The sequence below is a fragment of the Trachinotus anak genome, unplaced genomic scaffold, assembly GCF_046630095.1.
Source record: "Trachinotus anak isolate AG129_WGS33_773 ecotype Australia unplaced genomic scaffold, CSIRO_AGI_Tana_v1 ptg000011l, whole genome shotgun sequence".
Classification (NCBI taxonomy): domain Eukaryota; kingdom Metazoa; phylum Chordata; class Actinopteri; order Carangiformes; family Carangidae; genus Trachinotus; species Trachinotus anak.
Window position 1 is genome coordinate 24,705,104 of NW_027273862.1, and position 21,334 is coordinate 24,726,437.

General features: G+C 39.1%; 1 long non-coding RNA gene across 2 annotated transcripts in view; it reads left to right on the forward strand.

Annotated features, from left to right (window-relative positions):
- The first annotated feature begins 24 nt into the window (after positions 1-24).
- The window catches only part of LOC139627977 (uncharacterized), a 29,621-nt gene continuing 8,311 nt past the window's right edge, over positions 25-21,334 (forward strand). For both annotated transcript variants that reach the window (XR_011692650.1, XR_011692651.1), the window contains exons 1-3: positions 25-163; positions 287-362; positions 17,768-17,813. This is a non-coding gene — a long non-coding RNA (uncharacterized lncRNA). The remainder of the gene's footprint in view (positions 164-286; positions 363-17,767; positions 17,814-21,334) is intronic.

A 21,334-nucleotide genomic window follows, 5' to 3' on the forward strand; every position in this document is an offset into this window, starting at 1 on the left:
GAATAGCATCCACCAACAACTCTAGTGATTTTAGTAGCCTATGAATACTTCCTTTCTACATATATTTTCTGGCACTTTTACAGTGTAAATGCTATATATTCAAACCTGTTAAGAATTATCATGTAGCTTGATACTGGGACAAAGCGATGCAGTGGAAATCTTGGTAAGTAGCTTCCGAAAAACAAATCACAGGAACGTTTATTGGAAGAAGGTCCTGCCAAATAAAGGGGCAGCAGGCCTGTGGCTTTTTAATGAAGATCCACCCTGGCTGTGTTACCATCTACAGATCGTAGTGATGGTGATGATGATGAACCAAGAGGTTGGAGTGTACAGTGGAGAAAAAGAGGAGGCTGCACTTCCAGGTGAACAAGGGGATGGCAGTGTGATGGAGAAAGGAAAGATGCTGTTTTTTTTAAAGGTCACATGATTTCTCATACTTCAACAAAATAAGCATTTCTGACATTTTTAAGGTCACCTTCAAGTGATTTTATCCACCTGTTAGACTGGTGATTTATCAGTTTCTCAATAAGAGTCCTCAGCCTTCGATGCTCTAATTAATCTTTAGCAGTATCATGATATCATTTTTCGCTTTCTACATGAGTTTATGATTTATGAGATTATCTGAGAGAAGGCGATTCTGTCAATTCAGAAAATATATTTTGCACCTGTCTAAGATAAACCACCTTGGGAATTGTAATAAATCTTACATTTCTCATAGATCAATTTACAAATTTCAGTGCAGCACCACTGGCATCCTGATGTAATGTTTCAGAAACGGATTTCGGACCAATTTGGTCACAAGCCCACCAATTTCCTTTAAAGATTAAACTTGTTTTGAAGTGTAATAACAGCAACATTAAAATTTTAGGCCACTTTGTATCAAAATTTTTATGCAGCCTGCATGCAGCTCACTATGGGGGTTCACATATGGTTCGCAAGCCTGGAGAAACCTCAGCACAGCAGGCAAGTAATGTGCTATGTCAGATATAAACCTGGTTTAGAACTGATGCACGTCAGGTTGATGTTTTACAGAGTGACTTTGACTTTATTTCCTGCACACATGGTGAGATCTAATGTAATTCTAATGCTTTTCTGGGAATGGAAACCTTAATTTACAAATTTCAACCTTCAGAGGCAGTATTTATTTAAAAGGCGTATCAAAGAATAAGGGCAGTTTATAGAACCTCATCAGAATTCGTTTTCAAATCAAATTCAAATCCTGGCTCATTGCTCGCCTCCATACAGCAGCAGAAAGGTGTGTGTGTGTGAGCATTTTAAATGAAACATTTACAGTTTGGGTAGGTTTAGGCATGAAAACTACCTGGTTAGATTTAGGAAGAGATTGTGATTTGCATTTTAATAAGTACGTCCTTAATAGTCATGGATAAAAGAAAGTGTTTCAGATGGATCATGAACAGCAGTCTCCTGTGAGACAGTCCTGTGTTCTGTCAACCCATCCCCCCCCCCCCCCCCAACACTGACTTTGTTCCTCTTTACATTTTTGGATTAGCTGGGAGTTAGTTACTCTAAACTTTAAAACCGCTCTTCAGAAACCTATGGGAGGGCAGTTCATCATGCTACTATGCTGAGGATCCATTTTATAAAAATTGCACTAATTTTTTCATATAAACAATAGATCGAATGTGTGATCTGATAGGAGCTGCTCACAGGGATATACTCACAGACAAATATGACCTCTTTTGGCTTTCTGGCCGAGAACCGTATTGTCTTGATTGTGTGTCTCACTGTGCTCTCTCTAGCCATGCCAGGAAGCTGCTTAAAAAAGCCCTGACACATCCAAACTATTGCCCCAGCATCAAACAACAGACAATATTAGAGACTAGGTGGTGAACACAGTGGAGCATTGAGCAGCTAAACATGTTAGCTGTAGACTTTAAAAGATCAGAGTATGCCAAACAGAGACTGAGAAGAGCTCCTGTCTGTGTGCCGTCTTTCTGCTTTCCTGCCTGCTGACCATGTCAAAGTCCAAAAAACTAAACTTTTCAGTATCTCCGAGGCTGTTTCATTTATTCATGACCGCTCCCTGTGACTTTCAGAGCTGTTTCACAGTAACTAGGGTTCGTGCCTGGGTGGAGACTTGAAAACAGTTGGGGTCTGTTTCATTAAGCAGAGATATAGAGTTGTAATCAAAACCTAAAAGCACAGCACAGGAGATCATGACTACATTTTTTACATCTAAGTTCAGCTGTGCAAATGTGCGATCAAGTGATGATTAAACACACTCAATCAAGCACGTTTGGGTTTAAGACACTATTTTTTCTTCATGAAAAAACTTTATCATTCATGCTCACATTTAGGTGGTTGTTATTCCTTCCAGTAAGACATGTTTATGGTGCGGGCTCAATTGCTTTGCCTCCTCTGGATGCATGTATGCATCATGTCTGTGATGAGGGACAACAAACACCACAAGAAAAGAATTTCCCAGTGGAGTGCTGCTTCTTCTCTCAGCGGTGCTGGTGGCTATCTGGCAGGCTGTAAAGAACTGGGATGATTCTCTGCCAACAAGTGAAATAAGACCTCAGTGCTGAGACTTCAGAAACATTATATTGTTTGCAGTCATGCTGTACAGCAGATATGGCAGAATATTTCTATCTCAATGAAATAGTGTGTTGTTGCATTGTACTTCAACTTGTGTGTGGAGCCTGGAGATCTGACCTGATTTTACTGTTATAACAGCTTCAAAGGAAAGGATCAACCCAAATAGTAAATAGGTCTGAGACTGCATGTGTTGCCATTCGGTTAAAAGCAGTGTAGACAGTGTGCAAAACCTCCACATCAATAGCATTTAACTGTGTGTGGGATTATAGGTGATATTGCAGTTTTTTGTGTTGTATTCCTTGTGAGCAAATCCACTTGCAGCACTGTGTTGTTTGTAAAAGATCTACATGTCTTTTAAGTTAGCAGTTCAAGTAATATCTTGTCATTCAGGGAATTAAGGTTGAGAAGATGAGAAGACTGACACCACTCTTAAGTTTGTATAGTTAATATGAAGCCTTAGTGTAGTGTTAGTTTACCTCAGCTTCAGGACTGGAAACTTGAGGAAACAGCCCTGGCCTTCTCTAGAGGTAACATAAATCTGTTTATCAGCACCTCTGAAGCTCTGTAATTAACATGTTTTACTGTTTGTTAAATTTATGTTACGATCTCATGGGGTATTAATACGCCAGACTATTTTGTGCACAAATACACCTTCTAGATATTAACCATGCAGCATTTTCCAGGGCTGAAAGTCAATACCCTTAGAGTCCCATGACCCAACTTCACAGCAGAAATAAATATGTTATCAGCCTGATACAAAAGAACATTTTGGTCTCTATGGCTGATTTTCCCTCTTCTTGGCGACTGTACGGGCTCAATTTTTATATAATTGGCCCCATTTAAATTGTATTAAGGCTTAAAGTTATGCATAACCGAGGATGTGGTCGTTTTGAGTGACAGGTGGGGGCTGTCAGTCTCCCAGCTGTCTGCTCGGTGTCACTGCAACTAATCAGAGTCCGTGAACGTGACCTCTCGCCAGTGTTTGGGCCTTTTGTAGGATTTTCATGCTAATATCAGACAAATAATATGTCTCGCTATGCGGTTAAGTGACTAACAACAAGGAAGTATACGCTTCTGTTTTTTTTTTGGGTGAGTGAAATTGTTGTTTTTTTATTTACATGTTAGCATAAGTTAGCAGGTATCACTATCTGTCCTCACAACACCTGGCTTGTTAGCCTAACTACCTAATTAGCCAGCAAATGAATTAGCCTTAGGTTAGCCTTTGAGCAAGATGACAACACCGCTCTTCACAAACCTATGGCTTACGTCACGTCACGTCACGTCACGTCACGGAGCCTACGTCCATATTTATATGCAGTCGGCTACCCGTGTCCCCTTGTTTCCAGTCTTTATGCCAAGCTAAGCTAACAGGCTCCCGGCTGTGGCTTCATATTTAGCAGACAGGTAAAAGAGTGATACCGATCTTCTCATCTTGCTCTTAGCAAGATGGCAAATTTATTTCCTGAAGTGTTAAACATACCTTTTACAAATGAATGAGACAAGAACTTTGTACTAAATAACGTTTATTTGTTTGGTCTTTTTTCATATCAGCTTGAGTGTGTGTAAATACATGATGTTGTATCTTTGAAATTGTTTGTAAGGAGATGCAATGTGGATACTCAAGTTTTTAAGATGTAAAAATGAATTTTAGTATCGTTTAACTTGACATTGTATCTTGACATTGCCTTTTTTCCTTCAATGATTGCCCTTTTATAATTCCTCTCGGCTTAACACAAACCAGTGTTTGGGATTTAGAGCAGCAATACATGGATTAGAACATACAGACAGGAAACTAACAGAGAGTGAGCGAGAGACAAGTCTCATACCCAGTGTGCCTTTGAGGTGCTGTTTCACGTAATTAATCTGCCTAGCTTCACTACACTCATGCCATATTTCATGATGACACTAATAATGCCTAATTATATGATGTTGTAGAATCCTAGTTGGTGTTTAAACATGTAATTTAGGTGGAGTAATGGTGCATATAATGTATTTTACTTTTAATCACTCTGCGTTTTTCGTGAGGAACTGAAGGAGCGAGGCTTTGCATTTCAATAGAGCCACTTGATTAGGGAGCATGGTTGTTGCTGTTGTTGTTTTTCGGCAGATACTGTTTACTCTGAGCTCTGCCTCCCAAAATTCCCCCCTCCACCCCTCTCCTGGAGACAACTCAAAGACCCCCTGCTGGCAGCTCAGCAGAGCAGCTTTATCTGGGTTCTCCGCTCGTCCCGTCTTTCCACAAGCCTCTTCTCATTGTGTCACCCCAATGTGTCAGCCACAGGCTGCAAGTCACAGTCACAAACTGCATCTCAGGGATGAGAGAGCCATTCATTAGAGCATCACCACCAGCTCTCTCAACAAAGGTTCACTGTTTCATTTCCCATCACTCCATATGAATGTAAATTAATACGAATAAAGAGGCAGGGAAGTGGATGTTCTGCTGACACCAGTTAAGGGAATTTATGTGCAGAGCAACAGAGATAATTTTCAAAGTTACATCTTCAAAGAGATACTTTGAAAATGTTGCGTACATACACAGCTAGGAGTAACATTTTCCCCCACAGCTGTATAAAATATGTAGAGCAGTAAGAAATGCATGAAGCTCAAGCCAGTGAGTCACATCAACTTATGTTTTCAATGTCACCTTAGTTTTAAATGATCAGATTAATCCCGGTTTAGGTCTTTGTTTCCATCATGAATGCAGAATCCAGCTGCTCCAGCTGCTCTGAAGGGAAATTTCTTCCCTTCGTTGTTTTTTTAGAGGATATGTGGGAGTTTTCTTAGACATAACTAAGTGCTAAAAACAAAGGCTGCTGAGTCCAGGGAACCAGATCACATGCATAGGTGGGGGTAGTTTTGAGGCCAAATGAAAAGTGGACTTTGTTTGAACCCTCACGGGTAATTAATGTAGGCTTGAGGCGTAATTTTGCTGATGTCAAATGCGATTATAAAGAGAACATTTTGTGCCACAACAATGACAAAAGTCATAAAGACAGAAGGTGTTTGAATAAAGTAAGCTGCTTTTTCTTCCCCTGGAAAAAAAACTATTGGAACGTCTTTAAGGGTTTTACACAGTAATTGCAAATGCATGTGTGCAGCCTATTTATATGTATTACAAATATAAAATATAACAGACTTCTTTTCTGACTGGCGACCACAAACTATAATTTAAAACTTATTTTGTTTTTGACTGCTTAGAGAGAACTTTAGTTGCATATAGATAGATCTCTGTCTGAATAATTACCTGTCTTAAAATAAACTGGCCCCGCATCGCCTCAGGGATTTCAAAGTATTTCTGATAAGGGAGGCAGAGAGTTTTGTTTCAGCAGCCGATTTACATTTTGCTGGAGCCAATATGACTTTTCAAAAGAGGGTGAGTGAGCATTTTAAAAATTGGGAAAGGAATCACTTATTTCACTTATTCATTTACTGGGGTTCCATTTTCTTATGGTTTATGCCTTAATAATTATGTGGAATTTGAGTTAGTCCCTGGTCAGTTTTTCCACATTATAATAGACTCTTAACATGATTTTCCACTCCAACAAGCTGAACCAGACTCCTGTTGCAAAAGTGGAAATTTAAGCTTAGTGTTAAACTATGAATACATTGGATGAACCCAACCATTTGAATTATGTTTACTGCCTAAAAAAGACATCCCCCCCTTTCCTGAGATGGTTACACAATAAAATACTATCCTTTCACTGAATAGAGCTGCTGAGTGATATAAAAGGAGTCATCCTCCATCCCATTTCTGTCCATGTATTCCCTATTTCCCCAGATTTTTGGGAGATGTGGTATCCAAGATACACAAGAGTCCACTCACACTCTCCCACTTTATTGTTTTCCCATGTCTCTTCCTGGCAGCCTGGGAGAATTAATTTTACTCATGTAAGCAAAATACTGTCACTGCAGTAATCTGGTAAGAAAGACTATTTATTTCATTCCTCTCTGGCTGTATTGATCTGTGGAGCTATCCGAGCCGTGTGCTGAGATTGGATTCCATGCAGAGTCCATGCAGGCAGGTAGGCAGGACGTAAACCAACATGTCAGCCATTCTGTCATTCAGTAAACCCCACTGCTCCTGTGTGAGCACATTTACAATGGATGTAAAAACAGTACTTTCTGTCTAGGATGTTGTACTGCTGTATTTTAAGACTCAAGTCAAGTGGATAGATTGTAAGAAACGTTACAGTGTTGGTTCATTTGATCTATTGTGCTTTATACTCTGGGGAATACCCGAAGATGTAAATGATAGGGATAAAATATACATCTCGCGCACACCTGGAAGATTCTAACTATAAATTAGATGAAAGTACTATCACCAAACGTAACTGAACGGATTTAAAGCAGGCTGAGACAAGTCTACGCAGTGAAACAGATGACAGCATAACTGCAAATGGAGATGGACTCCAGTGGTATTACACCTGTAATAATAAAATAACATGGACTGCAGATTATTAGTTTCAAGATACTTAACTCATTTGAAAACTATTTGAAACTTTTCTACCTTTGCTTCGTCTTTGAAAAAAAGTCAGAATCCACACCTTCACTGTCCAATGAAAATATTTCCACCTTAAGTTTTAGTGAAGCTTCAGTTTGAATTTTAAGATAAACAGATGCTGCTTCCCAGTCATTGCGCTCAGCTCCAGCTCCAGCTTCATACTGGACCAACAGATGTGAGAGTGGTATTGAGATTCTAATTAACTCTTAAAAGCCCATTGAAATTACATCTAATTTTCACAGTACAGAGCAAAACTTTTAAGCACTAAAGGTAAAGTGGAGATCCTTTCAAAAATAATGTCATGAATAATTTAAATTAATCAGCTAACTTCATACAAAGTGCATTAAACAGAAGAAAACTCAAATCACCTCAAAATTGCACTTTGCCTTTAAAAAAACAGCACCAATTAGGTGCACTTGCACGCAGCTTTTTAGGGTACTCAGGTTGTTGCCACAGTTCTCCTGGACTCTAGGCTGTGTCTTGTCTCTCTTTATGTAATCCCAGACTGACTCGATGATGTTGAGATCAGGGCTCTGACGGGGTCAGACCATCTGCCGCAGGGCTCCTTGTTCTTCTTCCTGCTGCTGTAGATAGTTCTTTGTGACTCTGGTTGTAGGCTAAGTTTGGGGTCGTTGTTATGCTGCAGAAGGAATGTAAGACCGATTGGATGCCCCCATCATGCTGATGCACGATCTAAACATCTGAAGTACCTAAACCTGTGCACAGTGCTGTACATGACAATATGATAGTGACAGTTACATTTAATTGGACACGAGAAGCAGAATGCTGAAAGGCTGCAAATTAAGTAAAATTCAGAGTAAAGTTACTTATATGAAGTTAGTTATCAGAAGTTGAAGTGATGGATCAAAGTAGCAGCTCTTCAAAGGCTGACCACTTGTCACCTAAAAAAGTCAGAAATGTGAATTGTTGATCAGAGACAAAGTGTCCTCTCCAGCGAGAGCAGTGAGACTTGAAGTGAAAATAAAAATCAAAGGCTGAAGCTGGGATTTTAGACTCATGATTTAAAAATTAAGACACTGCGGTATTCAAAAAGGGTTGTGCATATGAATGTTAAAATGACCTATAATAACAGCTTTGTTGCTGCTTAACACAACAGGAGATAACATTGCAAAGAGCAAGCCAGCGATTGGTTTGCAGAGAGATAGATAGCAGATCAAAACAGCCTTCTGTAACTTATAGATTGCATAGATAATTTTAAACCTGAGCACATCAAAGTTAGAAAATTCACTTGCAGCAGCGGGGATACTTTTAAGATGTTTTTGAACACAAGAGCAAGGCCTCCTACATGGCCACCGGTCTTGGGAAAGCTGATAAATAGAGCTTGTAATCAGGAGGCTCAGTTGGATGTGTTCATCGCTCCACAGCCTCGGTTCAGTCTAGAGGGGAAACTCCATGAAAAAAGAGGATGTTAAGTCATACAAACAGAAACCTTTGAAACTGCAAGATATGAAGCATCGGGGGGAAACATGTTTTCCTTGGTGATATCATGAGTGCAGCAGAGCAATGTCTTCACAGTCAAATGATTATATTACAGTTTGAAAAGCAGATAAACAGCTGAATCATGAGGACTAACAAACTGCTCCGGTAGCTGGTCTGCAGCAGTGACATGACTCTTTATTTCAGCACTCAAACATGTGCTGATGCACTTTATCATCAGGGATTTTGTTGCATATGTCTCGTATGCAGTATGCCACTAATGTACTCAGTAGTTAACTACACGGTCAGAAGTGATTACTGACTATTACAAAACCATGGGCATTAATCTACACTCTTCTAGTTTCAGGCTGCGAAGATTTGCCCCCATTTAGCTACAAGAGCATGAGAGAGGCCTAGCCCTGATGATGGGTGATGAGGCCTGGCTCACTGTCAGCATCTCATGGAGTTGTGTTCTTCTTCTACATCAAATTCTGAAAACCATTGTTAAACTTTATGGACACCTGTCTTACAGGAAAGGGTCTTTCCAAACTGTTAGAATCACACTATTGTCTAAAACATAATTGTATACTGTATCTTTAAAGAGTTCCCTTTATTTAAACTATGTACCAGGAGCCCAGGCCATATAAAACTGCCCAAAACCAAAAGTAGACAAAAATATATTGACAGACTTTTGACCACGCAGTGTAACACTTGTATTGCAACTAAATTTGAATTTTAAAATATTCAACAATTTTTTTTAAATTACTGATGTGTCACTGATGTCTGAGAAATGCTGCTTTGGACCTAGTTGATAAGAATAAAGCAGCTATTTGGGACTACAAACAGTGACGGTCACCTGTTTCCTAGAAACTGTTTTCAAAGCTGCGTCACATTAGACATGGCTAAACTTCCAACTTTTCTTCTGGTTAATGTGTTATCTCTTCTACAAAAGCCTTTCCTCTTAATAGTTTGCAAGAGTATAAACACAACAAGGCTGTAAAGGTGGAGTAGTGAGTAGATCAGTTTTTGTGTTCAGTGTGTTGATTACCCCCAACAACCTGTGTAGGCTCAACCTCCTTTTTTAAGACAAGAAATTTTAAAAATATTATGACCGGCGTGTTTACTGACGTGTCTTGACGGAAGTGTTTGAGCTTGTGTTGACCACAGACCTTATTTCAGGCATATAATCAAAAGCCCATTTAAAAAAGCCATTGACTGCGGGAACCAGAGGTGCTAAAATGCTAAATTATTCCTGGGTTTTAGGACTCATTCCTGCAGAGCTCTCTTCCTGTGGACTCTTGGCTTTGAATGTAAACATTTTCTGTTGTGGGCCATTTGCTACAGCGACAGATTTTCTTTCTTGGGAGCCCCATCTCAATTGAACAACCTGTCAGCAAATAGGACTTTTCATATTGGAGGCTTTCCAAGACCAGAAGCTATTGTGTGTAGAATTTTTGTTATTATAGCATCTTTGAAAATATTTTGATGTCCTGAGTTTTTGTAAAAAAAATTGACAATCTGCTTCCAGCCCATAAGCGATGTGCTTTGCTGTGTGCCACAGTGTATTTTTTAATACAATCAATGCAGCAACGACAGTCAGATGCTGTGAATACTTTTATAGTATATATTTTTTTAAATTGGCAGTGAACCCTTAACATTCTGCAAAATATGGTAACAAAATGTGTTTTGTGCAAGGTTAGATCAGTAGCAGAGAATCAACTGAACTCATCTGAACGACTGCAGCTTGGGAGGGAGGCACCAAAAAAGTTTTACAGTTCGTGAAATGAATTGTGATACTGTGGAGGTGGATCACATCGAGCCTTCTCCAGAGTTTTTTTTATTCATGAATACAGCAAGTGATGAGGTATAGAGAGAGCAACAGTAAAAGAGTTGAACAGCCTCGGGCCAAGGGCGAGGGCCGGTGAATAATTGAAAAACTCCTGCAAGGCTGGGTCAGGCTGTTTCCCTCCGCTGGGATCAATCGCTGGCTGACGTCACGTTTGGGTGATGTGACACAGGGGGTCTTTTTTGATATGCAGATTGTTACGGTTGTGTTAACTTTCTGTGTGGAGATTACATTGTGTAAGGGATAGGTTCACATTTTTCCAAGTCAGTCTTTAAACAGTATGCACATGCATCTCTGTAATAATTAATCTTTTCCATTCTATAGAGAAATCCCTTGTTAATGTGGTTATTTGTAAGTGATGGGGACAAAATGCACAGTCCATGTTTGGTGTCAGAATCTGTGCTGAAGTTCAGCTGAAGCTAATGTGAGATTTAAGTAATGCTCGGGAAAAACGATAGTAGATGCTGCTTCATGAAGCAGCCACAACCTTGTATTCTGACTCTGGACTCCAGACAAAAGCTCTCACTCAGCTTTTCTTCTTTACCACACTATCTGCCAGCTGTCACAGCTGAAGCGTTACAACCTTAACATAGCCTTGACAAAGTGGAACTTGCTTTTAGAGGGTGACGCACTGAATCAAGTTTTCCCCTCAGGGCTTACTGTAGCTGTATGCGTTCACTGCCGAGACTGTTCAGCACTACAAACCTGTACTAACTCATAAACTGGACTTGACTTAGCTTCTGCAGCTTTCATACAAAACTGCTGCCTTTGCCACGTCTAGTGCATACCAAACTACTGAAGAATAACAAAGAGGCTGCTTGGGGGCCCGCCAGATTCATTCATGAACCTGAGTCAGACACTAGACTCGGTGCTCATTTGCCTGTTAGCCTGTGGATGCTACTCCTGCGGCCTGTAGAATTTGACAAGACTCACAGCTGCAGTTTGGTTGCAGACAATGTTTAGTCCCTGTTACTACTACTGTTAATACTCGTGGTCTCCAGTCTTTGCTTATTTCTGCTACAGTCGTGTTAAAATGTACATACACTTTGGTATATTTGGTTTGTTTACTGTAACGATCATACAGACATAGCATCAACACAGTTATCACAGTAAGTAAAATATAACAGTTAATAGTTTATCTGTCAGCTTTATTTAGCATGCAACTTTAATGTTTGTATGCTAAATAAAGTTAGGTTACAGTATTAATAACGTGGTTAATTTTGCTGAATGGTAATGGATAATAGAAACGACATAAACCTCTACACGTGGGAATCGAACACCACTGTCCTGTAGCATAGTTCTGTGTTTTGTTGACCCATCCATCCACCCCAGCCTCCTCCAAACACAGACTTTGTTGCTCTGTACGCTAGGTCACCCCACGTCTCCCTTCACTCCTGTCATAATTACTTCACCCTCTAGAACTATGGGACATAATAAATTGTTTTTACAGGACAGTCTCGGGGCAACACGACACTTGAACTTCCTCGCACTAAGGTTCTGCAGTCTAAGTTAAAATGGAAATCTTCGAGAGCTGCAGCCTTTTTAGTGCCAAAGTCTGTCTACTGAAGCCTGTCTACTGAAAAGACTGCCTGGAAGATACCCACTTGATTAGACTAATATAAAGCTGAGGGCTTATGTTTGCTTCAGCATAATAATAGCAGGCATTTTTGCACAGAAAAAGGGACTGTGGATTTTGTCCCCAATCGCTTACATTGAAGTTGTTTTTTTGAGGCTCTGTCTTGATGGTTGCTGCAGATATTACAGCAGTAACAGTACTAATGTTAACAGTAAATGCCTCCAGCAGCCAGTGTTTATGTGCACCTCAGATAGAAATAAATGGCCCAGGTAAACACAATGTAAATGTGACAACCTCAGTGATAATCTCTCTGTATCATTGTGTGCATGTGCATGCAGACATACAAATATCCACGAACAACTGTGTTTGTCATGTCATTCAAATGGGTCATAAATCAGCCCTGACCTGGGTTTAATTGCCCCCTGAGCAGCTGTTTCATTGTTTTAAATGCCTCTTCACCGTGGCATGGCAGCACAATAACTTCTTGCAGGGAGGTTTTTAAGACAACCCAGTAACAAATGCCGCCGGTGGTGCTGGAATTGCTTTCTTGAGACAAGCTGAACAACCAAGCATAGCATTATGCTTCTGCACGGAATCGATCCCTTGGAAAGGATGTTACTTGAATTAGGCTCTTTTGCTCAGAGACTGTTTCGAAGCACTAAAACGGTCCAATGTTTATTCATTGGCCTGGGTTGTTTATCTGGGGGATAGGAATCAATGGATGAAAGAGAATCGGCCCATTTGAAAGAATATCCTTGATTTTCTTAATTTGCTTATCTAGTCGAGCAAATTCAACGAAATCAAAAAATCCTTTAAACTGTTATTCCATCTTCACACCTCATTTACTCCTTATTAGACCTCAGTAAATATTGGCTCACAAGCCCCCAGCTAGTTGTCCACAAATACATCACCAAAATCAAACTGGACTTTTAAATTAGTCAGTCTCAGCATCTTATATGATGCAATACTGTTACATTTTAATATGTCTATTTTTCATTTTCCAAAATCCAGCTACATTTAAATAAATCGTTAATTAACTTCCATTGTAAATGCATGAGAAATATGTTAAGATAGACAGATAATGAAGAAAAAAACAGTGATAATACAAATTTAAAAATGTGGATTGGGGTTTTACATGAGCGTGCAGGTGAGGTTGGTACAAGTGGAAGAAAATAAGGAAAACAGTAGAAGTGCCACCTTTTAGAAAATGCATGTATTTAAAGCTACTGCAATCACATTTTTAACAATGGATTTAATGACCATGTGTAATGTGAAAGGTGTCACTTGTAGTCATGAACCCAGAGAGAATTATCATCCAACTGCACAGGTTCCCTCAGCTCTACAAAGCATTTCAGCATCTTTCAGCTCATTTTTTTATTTTCCTGACCACAACATCACAGGTTTCATTCTCTCACAGCGTCAGTTTCAACCACATCAGGCAGCTGTTTTCCACAAGAAAAGCTAATTGGTGAACACAGTGGAGTTTTTAATGGAGCCAGAGTTAGTTGGCGGAGACCAAAATGGAGCTAAAATAGAGAGAATATTGGACTTACATTGATCAGGTGACCAGAAACATGAATGTGGTTGTGTTTACAGAAGCAACTGTTTGCTGTCCGCTATATGAACTTAAAAGCAATCCTGTCTTCTAAAAACTATATTTATATTTAATTTTTTTTTTTTTTTTTTTGAAAATATATTGTGAAGGAAAGTGCAGCATCTCTTGATTGTATATTTGGCCAGATGCAAAAAATTGACACTGAACATATCTGCAAAATTTTCACAAACAAGATAATTCATTTATTTTCTATTAATTTCTGTTCATAGTATAGTTGTGTTTCGTTAAAGTTCAGGAAAGATGAAATGATTTTGCTGAAATACTGAAAAGAATCAAGAGGAACCTGGACCATGAAGCACAACCTGTTTACAGTCCTTTATTAATGTTTAAATTAAGCCACAGGTGTTCCCTAACATTAACCAAAGTGCTTTTGTCTAAACTCTAACCACATACTGGATTCAGGATGCAAACCACTGGTCTCCAATGTCAAAGTCTATTTTCTTTAAAATATAATTTGCAAAACAAATTAGTAGTATATAAACATAATTTATATGAGACAAGGTTGCCCAAATGGTTTCCATTGTCTACAAGTGCCCAGAAAAAGAGCTAATGCAGATTTGAAATGTTACTTTTCTTCATAGTGTGTCTTAGTGACAATCTGAATAATGGTTTTCATCTCATTTCATCCCATTTTCTTCTTTCCTGACCTTCCAGTGAAGAAAAAGCACATGTGAGCAGCCAAAAATGAACTCAGTACTCAGGTCAGATATTTCAGTTGAAGTGCTGCAGCAACTTTCTAAAGCCAGACCCCCTGGTGTGTATTTTCTCTCTGCCAGCCTCCAGCAGCTAGCAGATATGAGCTGTCTGGGAGGAGAGGAAAATGCAGCGCTTCTCGTCTCATCTCTTCCTAATCCGGCAGCCCCCCATCCCCCCACCACTTCCACCTCCCCACCCCACTCAGTGACACTTAGCACTGGACAGTACTTCCAATCTTTTCCACATCCCATTTCACCACTGACTAATTGGAAACCTGGAGTCTCGCTGTGTTCTTTTTTTGTTTTGTTTTGTCTTAGCTTGCCTTTGTTCTTCTTCCCCTCCTCTCTGTCTCCACTGTCTCCTTTTTTCTCTATCATCTCAATAAGAGAGACAGGCAGTAGACTAACGCCTCAGTTGTCTGTGTAGGGGAGAAATGAGAGCGTAACCTGTGAAACCAAGCGCACCCTTTATATTGGTTCATCTGCATGCAAGAGGGGGGCTGAGAGACTGGAGGCTTTATTGGAACAGATGACCTCGGGTTTATGTTTCATATATCATTATCACAAAGCCAATCTCACTCTGCCTTTTAAATGCACAGGCCTACAAGCACACACACACACACACACACACTATCTCCATCTTCATTTCTCTTTTTACCCTCGTCTTTCTCAAAAACACACACACACACAGAATGGAGGAAGGACAATGTGCCATAAGGGTTTTAGTCTGGGGACTGGTGGTAGTGCACTTAAACTAACAGCAATTACCTGATGTGCAGCATAGACCATGTGGAGAGTCCTGGGAAATCCATCAAAATGCAGTACACCCGGTGGGCCTGTAATGAACTGGTGCACTCCCAGCTCCTCTACATCACATCAGTGTCTGGAACCATGTATTAGTCATGGACAATGAAGGCCTAAGCCAGCCTTGTGTGTATATTTAAGAACTGGTAGGGCATTCAGTCCATTCAGATCTGGTAATGGTTTTTTTGTGCTGAGTTTAGTCTTGGTCCGTTGCCTCTTTGAATTTATGGTAAAGACCCCCTACGGTTCGTAAAGATCATTTTCCACTGTAATGAAAAAATGCAAACACAGAAATGGTACAAATCTTCAAATGTTTCAAGTAAACAAGCCACACACATATTTATTAATAACCTTGAAATTATTCAAGTGTCTTACATTATAGAAGAAAGTTTGAGTCACCATTGTGTTATTTAACTTTATGTTTCAGCGTGATTTTTCTCTGTATTAACTGTTTGCATATATTATGGGGTATTTGAGGTTTCTGGAGAATGAGAACCAATTCAAGTGGTTATGGGCCCTGACCTGAGGTTTAGGACATTTATTGTATTAATAAAAATGCTGACATATTTAGTTTTTGTGTATAAGTGTCTTTATGTATCTGATGTGCTTTCTCAGTTCTTTCAATCAAATTTAAGACCTTCAGTATTATTCTCCGGGTCTTTAAAGGACTTCAGTTTATCTTACTCATGATTTTTGTTTTTATTGAACTTAAACATCCATCTCTTTAGGACTTTTTAAAATCAACTAAACTTATTACATATCTTCAAATGAAAAATATTTAGCCAACAGGTCCTCACACCTAAAACAGGGCATTTGTACCTGTCACTCCTGCAGGTGTCGGTGTCCATACGACCATCTTCTGATCCATTAAGATCTGATCTAATTGAGGTTTGGTTAAAATTAGGCAACTAAAACCACTTGGTTAAGGTTAGGGAAAGATTGTGGTCATGGTTAAGCAATATCATGCTGCCTCCACCTTTGCTTGACCACAAGAGGTTGCTGATCACAACAATGCAAAGATAGGTTGTTATGAGCATTTAAGCAAATCACAGATGCTGCAGCTTTTCTCATGTCCCTGGTGAAAACATTGTCCGTTGACAGTGACAAACAACAGGATTTCATTTTACCCTCTGCGAGAAAACAAGAAGAGGACTTACAGCAAAGGTCCCTGGCAGGATTCAAAGCAGGAGCCTTGCTATTACATGATACACATCTTAGACACTTAGGCCCCGGGACATTGGGTGCCTGTTAGTCTTGTTTGTTTTTGTTTTGTCTGTCTGATGCTTATGAATACACTTAATTCAATTTGTAATGGGAAAGATGATGTGTAAGCCCCTTAGCTTCCTCCCTTACCTGCATTTATTCATTTAGTTTTGTTATTAAATGTCTTTTATCAGGGTTTTCTTAATTGTTTAAGCAAATAAACAAACAGTAAATCAGCAGACAGTATATCCTTTGAGCCCAGCCCTTTCATCTGACTGTTGCTTCTCATTTTTGTGGTTTAAACTGAGAAGAAAAAAAAGAAAAAGCAGCTTTCTTTAAAAACATAATTTTTGTACAACTGGGCTGTGGCTGCATGTGAAACCTCATGGTTCTGTTGTGCACTGTGTTGCAGGTCACCTCTAAATCACAGTCGCCCTTTTGGCATTTGGTATTGGTTCAGCAGGAAGTTTTGTGGATTCATTTTCTCTTCATGACATCCCATTTTCAGATTACCTGGGGGGGGTATTGTGTTGCTTGGGATAAGTAACCCCCTTTATTAATCTGTCACCAGGCTTTAATTGATTTCTATTTGGGATATATTTATCTGGTTGAGCTGTCAGTCAAAATCTTGTCAGGCCTCTGGATGCCCTTAAGCTAAGAAAACCCAATATTCTCTTGGCAAAACAGTTTGAAGAAGCACAGATGAAATTAAGCTTGTAGGAAGCTCATTGATGTGATATTTCAAATGCTGCTTAAATAAAAACTAAGATGAGAGAAAAACTGAGCTGTAGCTCAAACATTTTTTAAGAATATTTTAATTATAATAATATTTTATAACTGGGGCCAGATGTTGAAACACTGCACATGCAAAATATGCAATTTGTATTTTAAACACAAATATTCAGAATTAAGAAGTAAAAAATGAGCCTGTCATGAGATGATTACCCTCAAACAGAGTCAACATACTGGAAATTTAAAAAAAATCTGTTTGTGTGAAATTTGTATGAGACAGGAGCTAATGATGATGGTGTCAGAGTAGAAAGGATTGTGTATAAACACAAGGAAAGAAGACTCAAGCCTCCATTTTCACATTATTTTTACTGTGTGTATCTGTATGTGTTGCTTTAAAATGTTTTTTAAATGATCCAGAATCATTAAAACCTTGTAACATCTGTTTTGCATATTCATCTTTTTTTTTCCTAATGTTTGATAGTTTCTTTCATTAGTTATGCCATGATAGTACTGGTCTTATTCTTCATTTAATATGGCTGAACATGCACCCAGATTAAACAGGAAGAAAGGCAATGCGTCTTCTGACAGAGGCTTTCAAAGTCGGACTCAATGGGTGTGGAGGATTTTGAGTTCTGGATTTTCTATGATTTCTAAGCAGATTAGAAAATGTAAAAACATGTGTTGTGAGGTTTGCGTAATTGTGGTATCTTTGCTTCAAGTCTCACCTGCACATATAGCCTAACTGTATCACAGAACGGTGGCTCATCGGCCCTACTTTGCTTTCTCTCCTATGTCACAGATTGGCCAAACTGTCATCTACCTGGGTACAGACTGACAGAAGTTTGGTAAGTGCAAAACATACAGTCATTGAATTTGCATTTGTCAGATGCTACAGCCTCTTGCAGGCACCTGAGGTCAAGACAACCCCCTGTCTACAGTTTGTTACTGGTTTGTTCTCTGTTAACGTGGAGCCATATGTTTGAGGTTCTGCAGACTGTGACCTGCAAAATAACATCCATTTACAACCAATGCTAAAGTCAAGTTACGCCAAGCAATGACAATGTTAACATTGTGATCTTTACCATGTTCAGCATCTTAAAATTAGTGTGTTAGCATGCTAACAATTAGTGCCATAAGCACAAGGTGCAGCTGAGGTTATTTATGTCATTAGATTTAGCTTTTAATCATAATCCAAAGTATTGGACAAAATTTTGACCTGATGATGGTACTAGATGTGAAGATCAGGTATCAACAAAGTTATTGCTGAGAGGAACATGAATGTGTTCACCATCATTTCCTGGTAGTCCATCCGTTAGGTGTCATGGCATATCACTAAAAAACTAAAATGTCCATGAGACCATGATTGTCCGTACAAAATTTCATGGTAATTCATCAAATAATGGTTGAGATATTTGGACCAAAGTGGTGGCAAAACTGACTGACTGACAGACCAGCATTGCCAAGAGCCACTGGCTGAAATTATATTACCTACTGCCAGTCAAGTAATGTTCCAATTACATGTGAATCTGACGAAAATGTAGTATGAACAATCCCACATTTCTGTAGGCGTAGAAAATTAATAATCCATCATGAAAGTCAAGCACATCAAACATATAGAGGAGTCAAATGTAACAGCATTCATCTAATGTCATCATCTCTAAGTGATCTAAATTCACACCCTGAAACTTGCATTCTGTTTGAGAAATGTGATTTTAAAATTCGCCCAGACATAATGATCAGCATGAAGCTTGGATTGCTTCTGGCCAAAGCAAGGTTATGAAGCGTGACAATTCATTGTTAAATGGACACATGGCCAAAACCACATGTGTCCAGAATTTGTGGGTACCAGCAGAGTATTAGTTCAGAACAGGGGGGGAGAGGCTGTGGGATGCTGGATAGAGAGGTGATGCCACTTGGCTGCAGTATAAGCAGGGATTCAGCGGCTGCTGCCCACACATATACATAAATATACATACACACACGCCCTCATGCCAGGATCCAAGGTGGTTGGTGGGAGGTGGGGGAAGGCAGATGGGTGAGGACATGACCGGTGCCTACAGGGACAGCTGCGGACGTCTCCCCTCCTCACCGCCCCACACCTGTTACACATCATGTCCGCTACAGCACACACAGCATCTTGGGTGGACCCCAGCACACTGCCACACGTTCCTAACAAACACAACATGTGACACACACACATGTATACACACAAATATAACAAACTGTAATAATCAAACAGGGTTGACATGCAATCATTCTTCATTGTTCCCATTTGTTCAAACAAAAAAACAAAAAAATAAAAGGCATTGTTGTAGTTTTAAATACATTTCTTGCATGTCACTTATTTGGCACTGAGTGTGAATAATAAGTAGTGGAACATTATCAGGCCATTAAAAGCACAGAATGAGTATGAATCCCCTGAATTGAGATATTCACTTCATTGACCCTGCTGCTCATCCAGAACGCCTTTATCTCTGTGGGAATTCGCCATTGAATTATTCAATATTTTATGTTCTACTATTTCTCTTTTAGCAGAATTGAAAAACTGTCCAATATTGCATATCTCCTGGTGCCTTAAAATGAATTCATGAAATAGCGATGGAAATGACAGTCATGTTTGGTCTTGGTACAGATCCCCCACGTTTTGATTGTTGTTTGCAACAAAGAAGTTTCAGTAGATGACAAATCTCACTTGTATAGCTCATATTTCTGGTTTAGCATTAATGAGACATACACTTTTTTGCCAAATGTTAGATCAGAAAATCCTCAAGTCTGTACTGTGAATATGAGGTTATATCCAGCTATCAGCCAACTTACCATAGCTTTGGGGGAAACAGCTGGCTTGGCCCCCCAATATTCAACATCCAGCAGGGCCTATAAAGCTCACTAATCAAAACTTAATATCTTGTTTGGGGAACACTTTATAAGTAAGTGATGAAGACGTAATCCCTGAATTAGTCTGAATCAAAGACTGTACAATAGGTAATGATGAGTTACTATGGAACAGACTTGACCCTATATTAATGAATTATTAGGAAATGAATAGTTAATGTGTTGTTAAAATCACATACTGCAACACTGTCTCCTAGAAATTATGATTATATACAACTAATTTGTGGCAGCGAATACATTCAGAAGGAAACATTATTGAGACCAAATGTTGTTTTCTGTTAACATGATAAGGAAATGTTAATTAATGTATTTGGCAAATTGCAAATATGTTGATACTGACTGTATCAGGAGACTATTCACAGACAACGTCTTTGTTTTCTACTAAACTTAGAAATACCTGCAGCATTATGAAACTTTTTTATAGTTATGTTTAGGATCTCACAGCACTTGGTTAAGGTTAAGGAAGGATTTTAGTTTGGTTTAATACAGAAACAGTTCACAGTGGCTTCAGACACAACGTGTTTATTTACATTGGAAAGCACAAATATGGAAGTAAATCTTTATTTTAAAGTTACAGTGTGCTTCACACACACATCAAACATATAAATGAATAAACAAATAAATAATAAATTACAATATGAAACACAGCAGAGGGATAGAATACATATTTACTGAATTTATTTGGGTGATGGATAAAAAGCTGAGATTTGAGGTTCACAGTGGTGGAGAAGAGGAATGAGGACAGAAGAGATTTTCTGATCTCCTCATTCATCGGCGTAGCAGTGATATAACACATCTTGAAAGCGGCTGAACAAATCACCCTCAGTGTTGCCTGAACCTCACCACAACAGGACTCTGGATGTGCACCGTGGTCTCTGGGGCTGACAGTCGTACTCTCTGTACTCCTGCTGTCCACCACTAACACCTCCTGATGACTCTGCAGCTGTTAGTAAAAGTAGCTCTTCATTCATTCACAAAAAACTTAAAAATGTTGTAATGTCTTGTAGACAGGGTTGTATTTTGAGCGCTGTGTTCCTAAATCATTCCTCATTAAATCAGCCTCTGAGCTGTATAAAACTATTAGCTGCTCATTAATTAGCTACTCATGAATTAAAAATTACTTAAATATTAGTAACTTTTTGTGGCCCCTCAAGTGAAGTGATGCATCATACTGAGTAGTTACTACTAATCCTCTTAATAGTAAACCAAAAGCATCAAGGTCCTCAAATCACATCTTACAAATATGAGTCATGTCAAACTCCTCCTCTAACTTTCAAGAACAGCTAAAAAGTCTTTTTCTCACAACTATTTCTTTAAAGATTAATTCTTCAATGTAGAATACATTACAATCCATTGTTAACAAATGCATGCATGCAGTTACTTAAGTCCACCAGTCTCATTAACCTGATAAAGCCAACATGACATCTGACTAAACACTTTACCCAAACAGGGATTTCTCAGAAAGACAGTCTGT